General features: G+C 35.1%; 1 protein-coding gene across 5 annotated transcripts in view; it reads left to right on the forward strand.

The window, feature by feature from the left end:
- Positions 1-23,619, forward strand: part of FUT8 (fucosyltransferase 8) — a 97,906-nt gene that overhangs the window by 22,283 nt on the left and 52,004 nt on the right. For all 5 annotated transcript variants that reach the window (XM_040067934.2, XM_040067930.2, XM_058421113.1 and 2 more), the window contains one exon: positions 20,603-20,697. The gene's annotated coding sequence lies outside the window, so the exon portion shown is untranslated. The remainder of the gene's footprint in view (positions 1-20,602; positions 20,698-23,619) is intronic.

Consider the following 23,619-nt stretch of genomic DNA (forward strand, 5'->3'; position numbering starts at 1 on the left):
GATAAGTCTTTGTCAGCTGAGAAAAGGAAACTGCAAAAGACAGGTCAGGTCCTTCACTTTTCACTGATCACTGACAAAATGGGTCAATCAGATACCTCTTTTACCTTTAATTTCTCCTTATGCCTATTTCTCTCCCTTCTCCTCTTTGCCTCTCATCTCTAAAAAGAGAAATTCTTTGCTAGGTTCATTATGTACCCTCTGTGTTATCTACAAAATTTCTTTGGCAGTATTTCTGTGCCTTTTCTGTCTGTATTGGAGATATTACATGTGTTTCTCAGGCATAAGCTGTACTTTGGCAGAGGCTGGGCACAGGCCCTACTCCATGAAGTTTTTCAAGAGTTACAAGCAACTAAGCTTTTGTGGATGGAAAGTATTGTGTGCTCTGGGATATCCCAGATCCAGTGCTAGTTAATGCTTCAGTTTCTTATGGTTTTGAAGGTTTCTTATGGTTTTGATGGCAAGTACTGTCACAGTCATGTTTGAGGACACATTTTTTTGTTTAAATAAAAATTAGCTGAAACGTACCTCTCTTCATTTTGAGAAGAATGTTTAAAGAATGAAGTGAACTTCACTGAAATATTAATCTGTGTGTGAACTTGGAAATCAAGCAAATTATGACTTTTTTTTTATGCAACTGTAGGAAAGACTGTTGTGATCAGTATTCTTAGCTATGATAAGAAAGTTGTGAAAGTTTCTTAAACTTCCACATTTGAACAAATTAGACTAAGAGTTCATGCAAATTTGTTGCAGATTTGGTGCTTTTACAGTTCACCCAACTTCACTAGTGGTTCTCAAGCTGGCAACATCTAAAGTGCTCTAAATTATTTTAATTTATTTTGTGCACTTATAATTCTAGAAGTACTGTGGTACTGTAAGAGTTTAATGAATGGTTTATTAAAAAAAAGGAAAAAAAAAGTGGGATTTCAAATAATGTTTTAGGGACCTTCTGGCCAGGCCAGAACAAAGAATGTGGCAATAGCTCTCCAGGTGTCCAGTGTCTATGTAGGTATCTTGAAACTGGGTTAGCTGTTGTGACTGCTTCTGTTGATAAGAGGACTTGTTTCCATTTCCTGAACCCAGCAGTTTGTGGTAACACTCTGTTGAAGTTGTTAGGTTGGGAATACATGATTTGACTTTGGAGAGGCACAGGCTTCTGTGGGGGCTTCAGACTCGAAGTGGCTAATCTTGCCATATCCCTCCCAGCCATTGCAGTTAGTCAGAATGGCTTATTGGTGTGAAGTAGAAACAGTGAATCAGGAAAATCTGTAACAGTCTTTCACCCCACCCCACCCTCCAACTCTCCAGCCCAGTGTTTGTGTGCTCCAGGCTCTGAAAATAAAAGGTAGAAGGACTTTCATGACTTCTCAAAACATCCCTTGTAGTCAGAATTGGCTGGTCCCTTGTACACGATGTTATGTAATACAACGCTTTGTATCTTGATTTGAAGTTTTGTAAATTAAAGTTTGTTTTCTTTGTGAGAGCCTGCTTGCAGGCGTACATGCATGTGTAACTACTTTTGTACTTCCCGTTGTTCCGTGTTCACACTTAACTTGATTTGTCCGGAAGCTGTTGTGATGGTTTGACTGTCTTTAGCAGAGATGTGTTCCTTCCTTTAGCAAGAAAGAGGCACAGTGGTTGAGAACTGCATGGAATCTCATCTTGCTTTCCTGTTTAGTTTGTGTGGGAGGGTAATTAAAAGGATTTGTGCAGGTCTATAAACTACAGTGCCTGGAGCTATAGTTAAGCCACTGGTTTGGTGTCTGCATTGCTCAACTACTGAGGGAGGATGAGCTGTGGAGGAAAGCTGGTTTGGGCTAGGTGTCTAGGTAAGATCTGGGTAGTGCTGGCGGGTTGAGATAAGTAACTGAGCACTGGAGTGAAGGTGATATCTTTCCCGTATTACTTGATTATGTAATCCATAAATTGTGCTGAATTCCTGCTTCTGGTCAGATTTTGTAACAAGCTGCATTTGGAATTATTTTCTGCTATCACAGTTTGGCTTGGGAAAAATGTATTATCATCCATATACTTGTTTATTATTCTTTTCCTGATTATTTTCAGATATAAAAAAATGTTTCCATGATAGCCTTTTCTTTTTTTTCCCAAATCATGTTTCACACTTAGTCTAATCCATTCCATCTATGAACTGCTGTTCTGTAGTTTGTTGAGAAATAAAGATCAAATCAACATCTTTTTATTGCATTCTAAAACACTTTCTTATCCTCTCTTGGATATTCTGTAAGCTAGATTAATCTGCAGTAGGCTTTTCAAGATAAACTAATCTCTGGAAAAGGCTTGTATATCTTGAGTTTTATTTATTGTAAGGGCACCTAAAATCTTGGGTAGATTTCTCTGTTTCTACATATCTAAATAGATCAGTGTATGATTCCTGATGGAAAATACCTTTTCAGGAAGATAAGTTGCTGATTTAACCCTGCCATTTTACCAGGACTATCCCTCTGTGGTTCTGGAGTATCTATGATCTTACTTGCTACTTTCCTTCTTGCCTGAGGATCAGTAGAGTCTGTTTCTTGTTCTAACATTGGCTTCAGTGTGCTCTTCTATCCTGGTAGGCATTTTTATTGCTTGCTGCTCCTCTTGTCTCTCTGAAATATACTCTTTCTTAAAAGTGTGTTCTAGATAAGTCACTTCTGATGCAGCAGCGCAAACAACAGTCTTTTATGTTTTTCTTTTCAAGAAAAGAGGATGCTAATGGAGCCATTGACACACACTTTTTCTGCAGTGAAAAATGATACCAGGCTGAGACACTGCAGAGAGGTTGAAAAATTGGAAGAGAATTTAACATGAAGCAGGAAATTAGAAGGAGTAGGGAAAAATGGGATTCAAGCCATTAAGGGCAAACTTAAAATACTGCTTTTAAATTAAAGAAAAAGAAAACAGGCAAGTCAGTCCAGGATAAGGAATGGCTGAGAGTTCTGAAAAAGAGATTGAGGGTTAAGAGCTGACTCTGAGAATGCAACATCACACCAGGATGAGTGAGTAAAAGTGTTGTCGTTCAACACTATAAAAGTGATGTAAATCTGTCTGCACAACCTAGGGTAGAAATAGAGTCAGCTAGGTCATTCTGTCCAATTTGGAACCATGCACTTAAATGCACGCAGAAATCAAAATTTCCTTGCTGAATTGGAGAATCCTGAAGAAAACAGTATTGAAAATATAACGCTTGATCCAAGACCTGTGAGGAGAGGTTGAAATAATAAGAGGCTGATTAAGGAGCAAAATTTCCCCCCCCCCCCTTAATTGTCTATCTCTTTTGTGAATGAAGCATAGGGAGAGCAGCTTTTTGCAAGAGGGGCTGAGAGGAAGCGTAAGATCTCTTTCAGTGTATTGCAGTGGTTTTTATTTCAATTTTTTTTTAGCTTGAATACTTCTTCCAATCCACCAAATAATGTTTCATCTTGAATGCATCTAAGTTTAAACTTAAATAGTCCAAATCTAAAACATCAACTGAAAATTTGAAAAAACAACTAGACATGATAACCTGGTGGATATTATTTGTCTCTAAATTGGTATTATTTTTATAATAGCTGCAAAGCTGAATTTCAAATACCACCGGTAGTCTGTACCTTTAAAAATGTCAAAGATCTGTCTATTACACGAAACTAAACTTTTGTGTTGACAAATTGTTTAAGGGGACAAGATCAGAGGAAATAGCCAGGCAAGAAGTTTCCTGCTTCAAAGTTCTTTCAGTTAAATAGGTGAGGATGTACATCACAAGTTTTTTAAAATCCATTTTTTTAGTATGAAATACAGAGATAGTGTAGGTGTGATATATATATATATATCTGTGAGTTACAAATTTTTATTTAATGTTACCATTTTTAGATGAAATGGTAGAGGAGGAGATAGTCTTGCACACATTTTGCTGCTGAGTGAAAGAAATTGTAGTTGTCATGGGGAGGACAAGATGTGCATAAATGTCAAGGCGAATGCTACAGTATAGAAATTTTCTGCAGTTGTTTTGGCTTTGCTCATTTTTAATGATATAATTATACTACACCGATAATTCAGTACTTCTTTAGTATTTGGACTTTGTTAAATAGTGGTTAATAAACCCTTCTGAAATTGGCAGATCCTGTTAGCATAGGAGACTTAATTTAATTGTTTTGGTACTTCAGTCTTGGTGGGTTTTTTTTGTTACTTCTTTTGTTCTTAAACAAATGTTGAAATACGCCAAGTCTTAAGGGGAATGAGAAAAATTAGATGCTTGCCAGTATGTGGAAAAAAACCTAATCAAGACAGAGGTTAATTATAGGGTGATTCACTTGAAACTGATCCTAATGATACTGTCTTTTAATTAGATTGATTTTGCCTAAGCATATTTGTCATAACTTATGTTAACTGTATTAAAATTGGTTAATGAATCCAAAAACTTGTCAGCAAGGAGGGAACTTTCAAACTCTTAAGGAACGTTCCCTCATTGCTACATGGCAGGAGGTTCTTGGTCATTGGCTTTAGCTCTCGGGAAGAATGCATTGCTCCTAATAAATGTCTAAATTTGATAGAAAGAGATCACTGACTATTAAATTGCTCGGCAAGTTGAACTGGAAGATATTTGGATAGAGCCAAATGTGTGATCCCAGGTCTAGAGACCAATATTGTAGATTGCACTTATGGACTAGAGACGATGGTTTTGAATAACACAACCAGTAGAAGGATTGTAGGGGCAGGGATATTAACTGCTGTGTACAATATTAATGGGCTGTGATGAGTGTATAAGGGCTAGTTTAGGGTTCCTAAGATGAGTCAGAAATAGTCTTAAGAGGTTTAGAAGAGAGCTGTAAAAATGCAGGTTCTGGGAAAGTGTATCTCATTTTAGAGATTTAAAAGCCTGTTACGTTGAAGTGTTACTTGAGATGTTCTGAGGATTTGAACTTTAATCCTATATGAAAAGGCCTTGGTGAGAACTGAAAACAGACGTTTGGTGACAAGTTCTAGAGCAATTTACCTGGGAATCATTTGTTCTCTCTCTTTCTTTCTTTTAATGTTTGAATCACGTGGATGGTTTTAGTAAAGTGTGCCTTTCTTGGACAGTATGTGTGGTGCTGATGCAAGAAATGGGAGAAAGTGTGTGGTCATTGGATCACAAAGCAAAGATGATAGTCATGATGTATTAGAGTGCAACAAGACAGTGTAGCAGAATATACACATTAGGTGCAAAGAAAGCAAGGATTGCCATTGGCTTTGCAGAGAGAGCTGAGGCCTCACGTTGTGGCTCAGGAAACAAAGATACTACAAACGACTGTGGAGGAATCCCAGTCCAATTCCCAGTGCAAATCCCAGTCCATATTCCCCTCGAGGGGGCAGGGTATTAATATACCCTTCTGTGGGAAATGGATTTGTAGAGAATTCTTAAAGTTTCCATCCATTTCCCACACCCTTACCCAAGGCAGCATGTTATTGGTGACATTTTTCACAAATACTATGTAAAAGACAATGTGTCACAGTAACAGGAATATAAATCTGTGAAATCCATCCTTGTCTCAAGGCATTACCAGCTCTTTTTCTGCCAGCCAAATGCATTTTCAGGCATCATGATGCATCTTCTTATGCATTAGCTGTATTATTCCTTTTGCCTCTCTAGATCGTGTACAGTTTTTTCCTATTAAAAAAAATAGATTTTTTTTTTTTTTTTTTTTTTTTTGCTCGAGCACCTGTCAAGTTAATGGTAGAATCCTTCTGAATGAATGTTGGCTTTGCAATTCTGCCACTGAATATGTTCTGTTCCAGGAAATATGCTAATGTTTTCACAAAGTTCTATTTTTATAAGCATGCTTGCTTTTTGCACAGTCCTTCCCAACCATATTAATATTCGTGGTATTCTTTTTTTTTTTTTTTTTTTTTTTTTTAACCATGGAAAAGTATTCTTTTCCCCTCTGTGCTTCGGATTGGCTTAGAAAGGCAGAACTACTGTCTGTCTCTCTTCTCTTGATTCATCACAGTGTAGCAATTCCTTTGTCTTGAAATGTGCTTTTTCCTGCATGTTACAGTTGCAGCACTGGGCAAGGGTCATGTTTTTAGTGTCTCTAAATGTATGAGAATAGCTATTTACTTTATATTTCCCTTCAAGCAGATAGTTGTCTGGAATTGCAAGCCTCTGGACAGCAATCTTTCCATTTTGCACCGTTGTCCAAGGACTTTGTGTCATCAGAGTTAGGTGCAGTTGTGTTTGGCGGGAGCATAGTCTGAAGGGTGCAAGGAGATTGCTGACTGTCCTGGAACTGTAAGAGGGAATGAACTTACATCTCGGTGCTTTTCTCACTGACCCAAAAGCACCACTCAGCACTGTGCAGGTGGTCAGTGAATGCATGCAGCAGTTGATGGCTTTTGTACACCATCTGTGTCATGCATCCTTTCTTCTTGATTATCTTGTCTTCATTTCAGTGTGTTTTGGTAGTTGCTGAAGTCAAACAAATATGGAAAAAATACGTATGCTATTGTTACGTGTTCATAACTCCTCTGAGAAGAATTCATGTATCTTCTGGAGAGTGGCTGAATGAAAACCGGTGTGATGAGCCACATGTATTTTATAAAGGGTGCACTAAAAAGCCACTAATGAAGTTGTGGGAAGTGGACTCTCGAGTCCTCATAATTTCCTGAATGCTGTGATTAGCGTCCCACAGAGCATTGTAAAACAGTTCATTAATCATAGTCAGTGATAAAGAAGGCTCTGGAATGTCAGCTGTATTGTGCACCTTTCTGTGGTTACAAGATCTTGGGAACAGGGGCCAGAATATTGACAAAAACAAGTATATGTGTGCTGTGATGGGCCACTCTTAGCAGCGGTATGACAATTAATGCTTTCTGGAATAAAGAAGAAATGAAATAAAACTTCTAGTGTAGCAATACTATTAGAATAAGTTCTTAGGTTATTTTGCTAAAAATGTTTTATGATCTTTGTATTTTTCTCTTACTAAACTATTTCTCTTTTAAACGAACATTCACATTAAAAATGCTTGCACTAATTTTGTTCCAGTAGTTCCATTCAAACAATTCGCCTAGTTGTGTTCAGTTTGCTGATCTACATGTTTTCTTACTATTTTGTAACATTCTATCTTAGTGTTCCAGATATTCCAGAAAACTAATTTACATATAGCTGATATCTCTGTTTTTCAATTAATAGTTGTTGCTGTTAACTAATATGTATTTCTTAAAATGTGTTCCGATGTAAAATGATATGTATGATGAATCTGATTTAGTAAGCTCCATTGGATGGGAAAAATTAATGCAGGTATTTTTGGAAGTTATTTTGCAAAAACTGAAAATTGAACATTCATTCTATAGCAGTGCCGTAGTTTATTTGAAATTGTATATTTCTGAAAACTAGTACCGTTCTAAAGCATGCACTTGAAGTCAAAAGTCACTAAATCAGAAGTGTTCCACCAATTCCTAGATTTTTCAGCTAGCAGCTTATATTTAGTTTTGGATCTTTAGTCCTATAGCAGTATCCTACACCAGAGAGTGTTATTAGGATGTGACACCAGTGAAAAATAATCTCTGAGTTTGGGAGAATTTTACGGCAACATATATTAGAGTGGGCTAAAGTTTTGATGTCTCACAGGAGAAGAGAGCATAGCTTGAAGCAAGGTCAAGGGAAAGGAAAACTTGAGCTCTGTTCAGAAAATTAGTGGAATGCAGTTCAGGCATTCTAAAGGCTTCAGAGAGTGTCTTGATAACAAAAGCTTTCCACCTCTTGTTCTGCTTTTTTTTCTTCCACATGCCTTTTTGGAGCAATGACCTTTCAATCTTGAGCTCTGCAATCCCTTGAATTTGGCAGAACTTGAGGGTTTTTCTATTTGTCTTCTGTCAAAGGATTGCTTATCACCTGCTTTTCATTTATTCCTTTGCATCAACTTTTTCATAATTTAGTAACTGTAACTGTTGTAAACATCAAAATATCATCTAGAGAGGGAGTTGATGGCAGAGGGAATGGGATCTTTTCCTAGTGCATGCCAAATATAGTAAATAGATTTTGTGTGATTTCCTAAAAATCTGTGGGTTTTCTTCAGATCTCTGTGCAGTGAGACTCAAATCTCTTCTGTAAAGAAGCATCAGAAAAATTGATTGATAGCTTGATAGAGAAAATAAACAGAACTTTGATGAAATTCAGTACTCCTGTGCATGTATGTGCTCTTTCCATGTAGTTGTTCACTAAGTCATGGCCAATTGCTTCTGTTGCTGTCTTGTATTTCAACAGTATTTTAATCTATGCCATTTCTTTAGAGATGTTAGGAGAATGTTATATATCCATATGCGCACAGAAAAGATTTTTTTTTTTTTTTTAATTATCTATGCCCTTATTATCAGTCATAGTATGAAATGTTTTTTTGAGTTTTGTTCACATCTAGAGTACTTTTTCTAAAATGTAATTTATTCTGGTACTCTGCTTCAGGATGTAACTTTTTTTGGTCTAATTCCTGGCCTGTTATGATGGGTAATCAAGTGTTTCTTTCATCTAGTATGATTGTTGTGTTTATGAATTGATTATCTTTCTTCAGCTGCTAAAATTCTCAATTCTGTTTCTCAGAGTGTTCAGTGTTCTTCAAAGCAAGAAGAATTTTACCTTTTTTTTTCCTCTGTTCTTCTGTTCATGCAGTCAAATTTTGGAGAGGGTTCTAGGTATTTTTGCCATGTGGGCATGTTTTTATCTTTCTCCAGCTGTCATTTAATTAGACAAGATAAAGGAATGAAACATAAAAATGCATTTTTCCTAAGCAAACAGGGAAGAAAAATTATTTCATAGCAAGCTAACAACCAGATAATTAATAAAATATTGTGTTTTTTTTTTTTTTTAAATATCAAATACATTATTTTTGAGATGATTTAGGTGAACTGGTTAAAAATTGATACCCATTCCCCCATTTTCTTGTTGATAAGTCTCCTCTAATATTTTAGAATAATGATCCTTGTTTTTAGAAGGCTCAGAACTGTACGTTAAGAATGTTTTGGTGGTGTGTAATGCTATATCCAGTTTAATGCCTTTTTATTGGTATCCTAACATTCATTGTGTTTGGTCTATAATTTTTTTGGTCAGGCAGAGATAATCTGAGAGAATGAGGCAGGAAAGAAGTGTCAGCTCAACACTTAAAACATTAAAGTGTCCCAAACCAACAAACTAATAACAAAAAAGGAAAAAAAAAAATGTAAAAAACCCCAAACTGTAGCCAAGCTGTTCCAAAAGTCTGTGTTGCATGTGAAAAACCTTTTTCAATAGGACTGCAAAATGATGGCCCACGCTGCTCCGCATAAAAGTGACTCTTTCATAGGTTATACCTTCACCTTGACTGTATTTCTGTGCTAGGATCAGATCCTATTAATTTTATATATAGAACTGACTTCCTTGTGTAGCTGTTGCTTATATTGGTCTTGATTCCAGGAAAAGTAGGTGGTGCTAGAGGTTCTGTTTAACAGAACCTTATTTTACAAGAATTCCAAAGGTTGTCTTTGCGGTAAAAGATCTCTAAGTTTAACTCCTGTTAAACATAACCATGAAAAGAGTTATTTGATAAGTGCTCAAGTATGTGTGTTGAAGAAGAGCCAATGTCGAGGTGACCTGATAAATAAACTATGATTAAACTGCCTGTTTTGGGCAAGGCTTTCAACAGTTGCTTTTATAAAAATGAAATTTCAGGGAGAAAAGAGAAACAGTTTTTTTGTGAATTTGTAGCCCCATAATGGAGTAGAAAAAACAGAATATATGGTTATTTTCATAATGGTAACAGTGTAATGCAAGGTTTCATCTTATCCTGCTCAAGGGCCTGTGCTGGGTCATGTGTACTTTATCATAAGAATAAATTGTCTGGAAAATAGAGTCTCTTGGGCTTTTCTGGATAGAACCTATATAGGAAACTTTAGCATTATATTTGCGACCAAATAATCTTGGCATAATTTTTTGTTTGTTTGTTTGGTTGGTTTTTTTTTTTGTGTGTGTGTGCGCTTCTCGAATATAGATAGGGAGTGAAGAAAGTTAGAAGTGAGTACATACTGAGATTTGGGAAGAGGTCTTCCTGTGGTCAGGTAATGAATAAAAAATTCTGAATGGTACAAAATGAACCTGTGCATGAAGATATGACTATATGATACGTGTTACTCAGTACAGTATGTGTAGTAATGGATCCATTTAAACCAAATCAGGGTCATGTTTTCTTGGTTTTTTTTTTAAATACCAGTGTTGAATTTTTGATCAGCTGATGCTGTCTTAGAGTTTCATCTACCATCATGGCTGTAAAAAAGAAGGGACACTTTTAGTATATTTAGAACACATATTCCATTGTGTGCGTGTTTTTAAAAAGCATAACTTCTTGTGTATGACTGAAATGAATAAAGATCTCCAACCTCAACTTTGGATCTAAATTATTTATTTATCTCTGGAACCAGCTGTGTAAATCACAGTGAGATGAACACAGTGTATGAAATTTCTCTTCTATCAATTGTTGCATAGAGAGTTTTTCCTAGGAAAGGCTTATGAAATCAATTAATAAATATTTTGACTATTTATAAGTGATGTTGTATAAAAGTAGGAAGTAGTGGTTCTTCTTATATGTCATTAGGGAACCTTTTTGTAATGTTATATATTTCTGTGAAATAATAAATAAATGTTTACAACCATAAATTATATGCCTATCACTCCATTGCTTTTCAAAAGAAAACAAAGATATTTTGCTACATGTCTGGTATTTGAAAATAAGTTTCTGAAAATTAGCTAATTTAGCTAATAAACACATCCTGGGATTGTACAGTAGTAGGATGTTGTGATATTACCTTAATTTTATCATGAGTGTCTGATTACTCTTGACTGTCTTTCTCTCAATATTGCTGTCTTTAATATTGATTTGAAATGTGTTTAGTAAGTAGATAGCAAAACTCATCTTGCTGTCATATTCTGGTAGTGTTTGTTTGTTTGTTTAATTTATTTAAGAAAGCTGACATCAATTTTAACCTCCTGATATAAGGAAACTGATGTCCATCGCCACTATGCTTCAGAAAAAACGATGGCTATATTGTGAAGTACAATATCTTGCCACCATACCTGTAAATATTTTAAACTGCTAAAGAATTATACTGACCATAGCAAAAGACTTATTCACTTGTGTTGAACAAGCACTTTGGTAGTGAGAGGCAAGATAGCAATGACAGAAGGAATTAGAGCTGGTCTAGGTGAAAATAAAAAGCACAACATTCTTGTTTAACCTTGGTGTTATTGAAGGAATTTATCACTTTTTGTTCTGAAGTTAAAAAGGAGAAATGTTATTGCAAAAATTTTGCGCATCTTTTGAAACAAATACAACCTGAAGGTTCCTTCTACCATACAAGCTGTTTAACTTCATAAAGGCTAAGATTTTACTCCAAATAAGTGTAATGGCAGCTACTAACAGTCTTGAAGTCATTTATGGGGAATTAATCAGCACCTGAAAAGGTGGCTGAGCAGACCATAAAACTGTTTTCCTGAGGAACCAGTTATCATAACATTTTCAGTCTCAGGTGATGTTGTTATTGCTCAGCATCTCAAAAGCCGGACACCTATGTGTTTGTATTAGTATTACATTTCAAGTTGGTGCCTTTATGAAAAATCTGAAAACAGCAAATGTATGTGGTCCAAGATTATTTACGTTTATATCAAATTTGAAATAACTGTGAGTAGAGGAGACAATTAGAATTGCATCTGAGATACTATAATGATATTTTGATTCTCATGTCTTTGCAAATAAGTCGATGTTCGCAAGTTACAGAGGTTGAGAAAAAGAAGATTGTAAAATAGATGTTGTATGGCAAATTTTAAATCTCTAAAATACAGGTTGAATTTTTACATATTTAACATTTACAGTTGTTTACAGATTGTAAAATGCAGTCAGAATTTTGGTGGCTGTTTGACAATTCAGTCTCTACGAAAACATATGTATATGCAGCAGGCAAAAGCTGCTGGAAGGCCGGTATATCTGAAAAGTTCAAGCGAGCATAAGGAATCTTTTCTGAAGAAAGAATTCCAGTGTTTGCTATGTTGGTAGTATTGTGTAGTGATGGATGGAATGCAGGGAGAAAATCAGTTACCACTTTATCAGTGTTATTTGTCCAATTTTCAGTTCATGTTTCTTCATATACTATACTTTTGGGATATCTGAAGAGCAAACACAAAGAATTTTTAGAATTTAAAACATGTAGTGTTCCCTGAATTTTGAAAACAAGTTTTAGTAGTGTCTAAATGTACTTTCCCCCCCTCTTAGTGACTTGAAACATAATGCTTTATGATTTTGTACATTTTAAATTAAGCCTCTGGGTTTTGGTGTTTTGGCAGTCTAATTGTTTTCTTGTGTACAATGCGGGTAGAAAATGGGTCAGGCACTATTGTGCTGAGAATGCAATGTTGGTGTTTTGTGGGCATTCCCCCTCCAAAAATGTACTTAGTAAATAGTTAATTTATTTGACATCAGTTACAGAAATGCATGTAAATAAAAAAAGGAAAAATGAATAGTTTTCCTCCAAATTGATGATTGGATATCGTTCTGAAAAGATTAGAAATAGTTCTGACCAGTCTTTAGAAAATGAAAATGTGTGAGATCACATAGGTACTATGGGGTTCTGTTTTGTTTCTGAGAATTCTCCTGTATTGATTACAGCTGACAATTTGGATGTGTATGGATGCTTCTGCGAATGCTGGTTGCAGGATCAGGATTGAAATTAGGGGTGCAGAGCAGGAACAGTAAGTCCTTTGAATACAGAAGGACTTTATTATACCGGCAGCAGCACGTGCCCCTGTGTGAGCATTTTATTTATTACACTGTTCTGAAAAGTGCAGTCTGCCTGGGTTTTAAGTGATACATGTACAGATGAAATTGAAACATGAACACAGTGTTCACATGCACAGATTTCATTAGGCTATAAAAACCACATACAATTACAAAATTTCTTTGACTTTGTTTCCCTAATAGACTGCTTTTTGGAGCCTTTAACTGTGTTTGTCCTAATAATGCTCTGCTAGTTTGTAGAAGAACATAGTAATTACTGCATTTACAAAACTTATTATTGGGATTTTTAAATCAATTTGTTGGGAGGGATGGAGAGCTCTCTGATTGGAACAAAGTTACAGACAAAATGTAGTAGTTTTGTTTCCTCTAAGCTCCAATACTGTTTGTCTTATAAACTACGGGTAAAAGTTATGTTTCATGTTTTAGTTTACCATCCGAGCATCTTTCATAACATTTCTTTTGTAGAAATGCTTTTGTTATCTCATCTTCCTCTGTTTTCACATGACTGGTCACATGTGACTTCTTTCTTTCAATGGTTTACTGCTGCTTTTCATAAAAAGAAGAGTGCGAGAGAAAGCGGTCTTAAAATTTATTTTCTCTGTTATATATTTAATCTGTATTAACATTGACATGGTAAGCCTTTGTTTTGAAAAGGTTTTCCCTAAATTCTCCAGCAGTATGGGTTTGTTGTGTATCTGCAGAATTCAACTCTTGCTACCTACTTCCAAATGCATACACATGCACTTTGTCATTTCAGTCAGCTCCCAAATAATTGCTTTTGTAATTCTGTCAATAAACATATTCTCCCTAACTTGGACGCTTCAGAAGTTCAAGTTTATTATATTAGGTATCATGAAGACTCTTAAGAACAGTATCAAAACTGTATCAGAATGGGCTGAGTTCCATGGCACTGTTTGCTTACTGTATTTTGTTGCAATTTTCTTCACTTTTTTCCCTTCACTAACTGAACAGATTTTCAGCAATGACCATGCCTACATAAGATCCAGGCAGAAAAAGTCACGTTTAAAATTAATGTGATCTGAGCTTTTGTCTGAAAAGGCTCCCTGTCCTACCCAAATGTCAGTAGCAGTTATCTGTAGAAGAGGAAACAAGCAGACATGACCCTTCTAGCTTACCTTCTGAGCTTCTGGGACTTGGGTTGTTCTAAGACAGATGCAGTATAGTATCCATGGATGGATTTTTGTAGAAAGAATATTTAAGTCTGCTTTAACATATCAAATTCTTTAAACTCAAACATTTTAATTACAGTGAATTTCATAATCTAGTAGAAAGAAATTCTGAATCTAGTAAAAAGAAATTCTACATCAACCAGCTCTCCCTAATTCCATGCTAATTTAGTTTACAAAACTTAGTCACCTTCTGAGGCATGATATCCCTCACAAAAACAATGTTCTTTATTTCCCAGTATCTGGTGTTAATTGATGTGCCTGTTGTCTCTGAGTATTGTAGTTTCCTAGCTGCAAGAATTCTTCTGTCATCTTCTTTGTGAATAAAGATTCCAGTGTAGGCATCAGTTTAAGTTCCTTCTATTAGCTGCTAATGCATTTATTTCAGTTAACTTTCCTGCTGTGGTCCTGTATTTAATGTGCTGTAATAATCAGCTCAAACATCATTTGCACTTATGGAATCTATGTCAAGTCTTTCAGTTCCATTGTGCTTTAAAAATATTTGATGTAGCTTTTATACATGTAAGAATTGGCTTCCCAAAACTTCTGTAGGCTGTCAATTTAGTATCTTCCAATTGAGCTTCATCACCACCTCTCTGTTTGGTTTATGTGTGTCATAGGGAGCAAAACCTTGGTCATTAATGTTTTATAGAGCAGATTGAATTGTTCTACAAAGACTTCTTTTTTTGCTGCTTCTGGTGTTGTTAGTGGAAGTGATTGTGGACTTAAAGTGACCAGCTCCTTCCCAATGTTTTCTAAAAGACCATCTAGTTTTCTTATAAAATTCTGCCTTTATACTCAGCAGTCATTTCACCACAGAGCATTCACTAGTATTAAACACCTTGTTATCTTATATGGGTGATATTTTATACCTTACTGTATAACCTGCCTTCTATCCTCTAGAATCCCTGTTAGTCTCCACATAAGAAGGATGTTGGTATCATTAACCAACAGAACATAATACCTGTTTTAGGAACATTTCTTTTCCAAAAATCTTCCTGAGGCTCCCTTGACTTGTTAGCCGTGAGTGTTCAAAGTATTAAAATACTTGTTTGGTGTACTTATGTGTACTTCTGTGGCACTTTGGGACATGGTTTGGTGGTGGACTTGGCAATGCTAGGTTATGGCTGGACTACGTGATCTTAGAGGTCTTTTCCAACCTGAAAACTTTTATGATTGTATGAGTCTACTTGTCTGTCTAGTTTTTTGATTTTAGCAAAACCAACTTCTAAACCCAGTGTTTCCCTTAAGTTCCTCCCTTACCTACCTCAGCGTAGATAGTCATGTGTATAATGCAGCATGATGGGGTAGCCCCTGCCCTCTAATCTTCTGATTCCGTTTGTTTTTGTCTTCATTTGCAATTTTCAAGTTGGTTAGCAGACTTATTTTCTTGTATCATTGTGACTCTTTGATTTTGTGAGTAGCTTAGGGGCTAGAGATGTAGATCCTTCATGCCCCCTTCCTCGTGGAACTGAACTCTAAAAGTGCCATCCAGACTCTCCTTTAAATTACTAGGAGAGTCTGTCCTGAGACTCAATTTGCTAAAGCAGGGTTGCTTGCTTTAAAAAGAATACAAAGATTTATAAACCAAAAGCCTACTATCGATGTTTGGGCCTTAGCCAGACTCTTAAGTAAAAATGAGTTTGTGGACTGTGTGTGTCTCTCGCAGGAGGCGGCTCAGAACCATGGAGAGCTCTTTTGAATTCCAGTATTGGGAATAATGGGCATCCTTGATTTTTTCTTGTTATTGTTGCTAAAATTAGCCTGAGCTATTCAGAAATGAAGGAAGCTGAAGGGCTAGAAAAAGCCTACACTGAAAGTAGGAACAAGAACATAATATCTGTTATAAAAGAGTAGGTGGAAAAACCTAACTTGCAAGTTAAGGAATTGTGAGGTGCTACTGGAGAACAACTAAACATAGGAGCTGCTGGCTCTGGCATCTTTATTATAATGTGTTCACCACAAAGGAAAATACAGCTTTTCTCACAAATAATAAGTTTATACACAATTATTCTATGGAGTAAATGGCAGTATTACTATGTAGGTTTGCTTAGGAAACAGTGAGAGTAAAATACAATTTTAGGTTTTCCTACAAGTGCTTGACTTCCAAATTGATTCAAACGATGATTTCTAATCCTGTATTTTGTTACTTATTATCAGTCTGAAATACTTGAATGGGATTTCACTAGAATTACCTTTGAGAACATATGCAAATTTAGCTGTTAAGTTTTTGTTACTGTAAAGTATTAATATTGCTTTAAGAATTACAGACTTTTTATGGAAAATGAATTAAAAATCTTATTTTTAGAATGTTTAGCTTGTTAAATAGAGTATTCTGTGGTAAAAAAAATCAAGCTTGCTTTAATTGCTGTAGAAACTTATATATATCTGGGCACACAGACACAAAAATGCCATCTTACATATAAAAGAAAATAGCTCACTTGTTAAAGCTGATAGTTGCTGACACTCACCATGGTTTGACAGCAAATTTATGCATTAGTGATAGTTGTTGTAAATAAATATGGGAGTTCTGATTAACGGTGTAAACTTAATACTTTTAAGTTTAAAAGGACATAAAAGGAGCTAAGCAAGAAGCTAATATTTTCAAAGGTGTTTTAAACTCAGTAAGTTTTAAACTCACCTGTCATTTTTCCTTTATAATGCGTCACACCAATTTTGAGAGGAAGAGGCATTGGCAGCATTATGTGAGGTTTTGACTTGCAGCTTCACAGCTCTGTTTTATTCATAGCTTTACTATTGTGCAAAGTGTTTTGTGTTTTTCAGTTCCTTCACTTTTAAATAAATGCAAAGACCTTAGATCTGTGGTGCACTTGAGCCGTGGTGATGGTGAGGATCACATGCCGAAAGCAATCAATTTTTGGTGGCATGGAGCTCTACAAAAGCTGTAAACCATGTAAATTAGTCAGCATGAACCTATATGCTAATGCAAGTAAATTGTTTCCTATACTTGAATTAGCACATTAGGTACCCTTTTTTTTGGTGTATTTTGGCATGTAAAGTTCTGTATACCAAGTAAAAGAAAACTGGAGTGCCAAGGGAAATCTTTACAGGCTAAGATTTAAGACTTGTATATTTTGGCAGAGTGGAATTAACATTAAGGCAGATACTTCTTTATCATATGGCAATATTACTATTTGCAATCCCCAGTAAAATTTGTCATGCTCTAATAAAAGTACTACATAAAACATTGTTCAATTTGAACTAGAAAATGGTGATACAAAGCAAGTCTGATTAATTAGTTAACGATCCCATCTGACATTCTTCCCCTGATGTGGCCCACTCAAAACTGTATTCCGGCATTTCTGTCAAATCACCCAGTCTCCAAGCTTGCCATATATAAGAAGAAAGTCTTTTAGCTCAGTTCTGTGACTTTTTTTTTTTTTTTTTTTCCCCTCAGTACCTGAATACCATATAGCCTTCACCGTGCTTTGATTTTGCAAAACCTCCTGGTTGCCACTTCAGTTTACTTATGGCTGCCAAGTGTCATGCATTTTTGCATAACTATTACAAATTCAGCAGCTCTCTCATCTGCCTGTTTTTCATCTTGATTTATAAACATCCAGCTGAGTTGTGAACAGACTGATGTTAAGTTTCCTGGTTATTAGATTTTTGCTTGTTACTTTGATGCCAGCCAAGAGAGGAAAGATCTTACCTCTGATCTTGATTGTGAAATTTGCAGCCATTAAGGAATGATACTGGGAAGCAAGTGGAAAAGAAAAGAAAATTTAGTGGAGCTCTGCAGCAGAAACAGGAATGGAGAAGTCAAATACTACTTTAAGGTTGTCCATTGTTTATTTTCTCCCTCTCTGTTCCTTTCCCAAGGTATCCAGATTATTCTACTGATAGGGAGCTGCACTTTCTCCAAGAAGAGGCAGCTGTACTTTGGTCCCAGATGAGCACTGAAGCCAGAGGCAAACATTCTATTAAATTCTGCTAAGAAAGGAGTGCACCATTTCCGTTTGTTGACTCTCAAATGACTAATGCAGGGCAGAAAGCCCTATTCTCTTCAGCTTCTTGATTCAACAACTGTATATTTTTGAAAGCATTTTTGGTGTTTCAATTAAAAGGGAATGAGCAATTGGGAATGTGTTACTTAATGAAATCATCTGTTTCAGTGGCTGTTTCCTTTATCCGTTTTGCACTGACAAATTTAGCAACTACTTTCTCCTACCTCAGCAGCCAAATTTATCCAGGTGGAACTCCGAATCCCCAGATTTTGTTATGTGTTTATTTGTGAGTGTAAAAAACAATTCAGTGTCACAAATTCTTTCTTCTTATAATGCGTAAGTTATGTTCTTCTAGCTTCCACAGTCTGTTCTTTAATTCATTGCTTCCAAAGATTCTCTTCCTGGTTTTTTTTGTGGAATAAGGCTTCTGCAAGGGTTATCAGTAGATTATTAACTTAATACTGTGGAGGAAGGTCATGCTTGATGTTAGAGTTAGAGGTTTGAATTTTTATTATTCATCAGCTGTGGTTATGTTAGAATAGGGTTGTATGGAGTCAATACACTAAGTCAACAAGAAAAAAGAAACCTTTACTATCATGTGATTGTCCTGTTCATTTTCCGAGGTAAGTTTTTATCATACAAAGACATTTCATTAGTTCAGATTAAATGAAGGTAACTTCTCACTTCACTGTGTTTCTGGTTAATATATTATCTTAGTAGTTAAAAAGGATTGTAAAAGTGAAGTCTGCTTTATCCATATATATAATTTCCTTGGAGGAGTGTGTTGTTTCTGCAATTGACTCTTATCTTTCTAAAACAAGAATCACCACTAAGTTTTTGTCTGTTTGACAGAAAATCTTGTATATATTTGACAATTAGGCTGCTCTTTTTCTTTCAAGGTACAGTTCTCTCTTTTGTTCAAAATAACAACGATTAAAAAAAAAGATAAATTACTGTATAATTTTTGAAGCTTTCAAATGTAATATGTTACAACAATCATGAGCACTTATATTTATTACTGGGTCTTATATAAAGTGCTTATTATTTTCAAACTGTATGTGTTACTGTTGATGCATTGTTGATTATTTTATCTAGTTTAGAAAAGTAATTACTTCTGATTAGAATCTTAACTCCTGATAAACTCTTTCAAGGTCAATGTTCTATGTATAGCTTTAGATTAAAAGCCCCCAAGTGCTGTGTGTGTTGCGTCATATGGACTTCTCTGAGCCACTGCTGTTGTGATAACTGAACCTTTAAGTGTTCACATAGCGTAATTTTGAGGAATATTGCGTCTCTGATACTAAAAGTACCTAAATTGGTGTTTTGTTGTTTTTTATCTCTGACCAGAAGTTATGTAGAGTGAAGTAGTACTTCACTCTGTTGTGTTTTTGTTATGTGTGTGTGGGTTGTGTGGTTTTTTTGTTTGTTTGTTTGTTTGTTTGTTTGTTTTTTCTTCCAGTAGAAATAAATTTAGTAACTACAGGGGCATAGGACCCTGAGTTGGCCATAATTTTTATGTGGTTCATCTTAGGTGTTCTCTGTGTAATTAGATCCTCAAAGGAAACCAGATGTTTTTTAACTGAAAAGATGCAAAGTTTTATTAGGATAACAGGAAAATTAACACTTTAAGTATTGCAAACTCAGTGAATAGGGAAGAAAGAATAAAAGGGGAAAAAATTTTCCCAAGGTTTTCTCTGCTCACATTGCAATTGTGAGTGTAGTGTTGCTTTTACTTGCTCACAGTTAATTCAGTGCCTTTAAGCCTTGAACTGCATGAGGAAAGCTTATGTTTCTTTGAAGAAGAAAGCTTATGTTTCTTTGGAAGATAGCAGGAATTTTCTTGAAATTTTGGAAGTTGTATTCTTTTGCTAAGGAGTACTTTTAAAGAGCTGTTCAACTTATTTGTGTTTTGTTAATACAAATTAATCTCCGGATCTGTGATTTCTCCAGTGATTATTCTCGTGACTTTTAAAATTTTGATTAAAAGAAATTTCTTTCCACGTTTTCCTTAATATGGTCATAATTTTTATAAATTATAAAAGTACATAAATGGCAAAAGATATGAAAGAATATTTGAATATTCTTCTCTTAATTTTATTAAAATTAAGGATAAATATTTTATTTTGGATTTTTTTTTTCCATTTCAAAGTTTTGCCCGGTATTTTGAGGAGAGAGTAACCTTAGAGATGGGGAAACAATTATTTGACAAAACTGCTAAATGGCTGAACTGCTTTAATTGATTATGCAGATTTATATCTTACATTCAGCATGTATAACATCTTTCAGCTGCAAATTTGATGGTATCTGTAAATATTAATGAATCAACTTCAAACATAATTTTGAAGTTGGCAAATATTAACAAGGGAAATTGGGGCCTCGTGAGACTGACTTGTAAAATTTACTCATTAAATCAATACAGAGCATAAAATATTCTTTGATTTAATTATTTGGTTGCTAGATCACATTGTATCTAATCTAGATATAATGAAAGATGGTAGTTAAAAGTATTCTGATTGAGTGATTGATCTTCGTGGATTATCTGTGATTAGCTAAATAACAAGTAGAAAATGTGGTATTTTAAAAGAAAACATTCTTCTTACTGTTATGATAACGAGTACATCAAAAGGAACTTGTTCTTACAGAATGTGAAATTAAAGGCACTTTCTTTTTTTCTTTCAAACAGTTACTAATTTCACTGACTGCTGTAATAGTGGAATTGCATGTTAACCTCCAACCTCCATGATGCAGTCGTGTTTACTTCCTGCTGTCACGGAGAGGGTAAGTCATTATTCATGCGTGTTACATAGTTAGGATTTTTTAAAATGTACTGCTGTCTATGTAACCAATAAAATACGCTGTACGTTTGCATGTTATGCCTTTTAGAATAAGATGTTTTTACACACCAAAAGCTGTAAAAGTTCTTTTCTTTCATGGAATCATGTTGTAGCTGGCTTTGGAAAATTTCTTTGGGGATCTGCTAGTCCAACACCAGCGATCAAAGTAGGGTTGATTGGAGTACATTGCTTGGGTCTTTGCCCAGCCTCCAGGGATGACACTTTTTGCTGCACTTTCAGCAATGTGTCCATGTGATGTACTAATTACAAGGAATTTAATCCAATGTAACATGTTGTATAAAATAAGCTATCATGGGGGCTTTTAATAATGAGCTGGTCTTTTGATCGTGAGAAACAAATAACTAGCTATTGTCCTGCAGTTTTCTTTTCCTTGATTTTTTTGAATCAATCGTTTCTACTTTTTCAAAAATTTTGCATCAAACATTTGTATTTATTATAACCACTTTTTTTTTTTTTTTTTTTTTTGGGGACTCATTTCCATTAACATCTTGTGAAGCTTCCTAAATATATGGGTTTTGGTGTTTTGGTTTTTCTTGTTTGGTTTTTTTTTTTTTTTTTTTTTTTGCTTAATTTTTATTTTGTTTTTGTTTTCTTAATGGTGGATATTTAGACCTGAAGAGGATAAAAATCCAGAAATTTCCTGGGTAATTTGTACTGTTTTGAACAGCAACGAGATAATGTAAAGGAATATAATAAAATAGAAAGTAATATTAGAAATTCTTTTGGGTTGAAAGATCTAAGACTTTGTTCAGTGCTTCAAAGATTATTATTCTTGATAACAACTATTTGTGGTAGTTAGGGATCACTGATGGAGGAAGAGGAGGCTTATAGGAAATAATTACATACATTCCTTCATTACTTTCCTACGTGATTCTGATTGTACTTAGGCTTGTGAGGGAAATTGCACTAATTATTCTCTCAGCTTCAGTTTTTCTGCTACACACCACCTTAAGACCTTGAAAAAAGCAGAAGCCGCCTTGGTTTGGTGGTTTCTGTCATGTCTTCACTGATTGTCAGTCATTTTGGGGAATTTATTGTTGCTGGTTTGGTTGCAAATGTGGCAACTCTTGAGCTGTTGATCATCTCTCAGTTGGTACGCTACATGTTGAATTTTGATCCTGTTGATTTTTTTTTGGTCGCATCAGTAAATATTGACTTCCTAAAAGAAGAATAAATTTGTCACAATGTTGTAATACACAAGATTACTAACTGGTCGTTCTGAATATTGGTCCTTTGCCTTCCCTACTGAAGGTTTTCAGGTATAAAATGCTATACAGTTAAATTGAAAATGGTTTCTGTGCTCCTCAGGTGAGCATTTTACATCAAATACACAGTATAAGCTCCAAAATAATACCAGAATCTTCCCCTACATTCATACAACCCTGCTTTGAATGTTTTGTTTGTATTATAATAGATATTCTGCTAAAGCTTCTAAATGAATCTTCAGATGACTCTTCTCAAGTTGATAATCTTGCTTTTAGATTCGAGGTTTTTATTCCTCAAGTCCTAGCAATTTACTTTCTTCATAATCTCTGTAGGTCTGAAAAACCTTCAAGCTTCTACATTCAGTGGCCAAACCTCTTCAGAGAAATTTCAGGAAGGATCAATCACGTGTCTTTCTCCAAAGCTTGTTCTGATTGGTTAAGATTTTGTTTTCTACCCAAATAAGTGGGCCTGTAGCTTTCGCACATTAGGTTAAGGAATTCCCTCAGTACCATCTCTTCCTTCTCAAATGTTTAATTTGAGAATAATCTGCAGATTGTATCATATGTATAGACCGTATTTATTCATGTACAAGAATATGGGACTATATGAAGAGAATATCACGCAAATTGCTCAGAGGAACAGATATAAAATTAGACTTTTACAAAAAGAAGCAGGGAAAGAGGGAGTTGTGGATGTACGAATAAATAGTGAGCAAGTCTAATGATTTTGTCAACTTACGGCCTCTGATATATGTGAATAGAAGTTAAGAAAAAAGAAAAAAGATTCTACAATAATAAAGAATATATATGGGATACTACCAATTTTATGACCTTGTCCCAGAAAAAAGAAGTGGATAGTTTTTATGGAGAGAAAAAATATAACTAAAACAGTGAGCTTGACTAGGAAACTAAATGAACTTCATTTTGGATACTTCTGGAACATAAACATTAATACGTGCTCCGTGAATGCGTTTCTGGTCTCTCATTGAAGAAAACAATAGATATAATTTGTATGTTAATAAAGGTAATTAAAAAGTTATCGATGAATGAAATGTTTTGCAAATTGTTTCCAGTCACGATTTTAAAAATGTTTGCAACTAAATGGGAAAAGGTCTCTTGGGATTGGTACATATGAATGTTAGAATTAGAAATAATTACCAGTCCTGGCTTGATCACTGTAGCGTGCAAAGCATGGGGACAAATTTCAAAGAAATGATGGTTAACAAAGTAGAGGTAGATAAAAATGGGAAATTAGATAAATGAAATGTAGATTTATTATCAAAGATTTTTTGATCTGTATTTTTATGGGTTTACTTACTAACTCTTTCAATGAGGTCAATTTCCCAATGAAACACAGTTGGGGAGATAATGTGTATGTATCCCTTTCAGCATTTCTTGTCACATAGAAAGTTCGATATTGAATGAGAGAAATTGTGGATGAAAAATAGAATAATTTGTTGGAAAAGGAAGTAGCTGAAGGGATGAAGTGGCAGGGACTTGTGCTGCAAGGAAGAGTATTCGCCTGGAGAGGAGACCCTATTAGTGCAGTGGATAACTTGTGTTATTCCTCTTGGATGTTTTCAGTAGTGAGAATGTCACAGAAGTATAGTAGTTTGTAATGAAATATAGGTCACAAATTA

This window comes from Hirundo rustica, chromosome 6 (assembly GCF_015227805.2).
Source record: "Hirundo rustica isolate bHirRus1 chromosome 6, bHirRus1.pri.v3, whole genome shotgun sequence".
NCBI classification, from domain to species: Eukaryota; Metazoa; Chordata; class Aves; order Passeriformes; family Hirundinidae; genus Hirundo; species Hirundo rustica.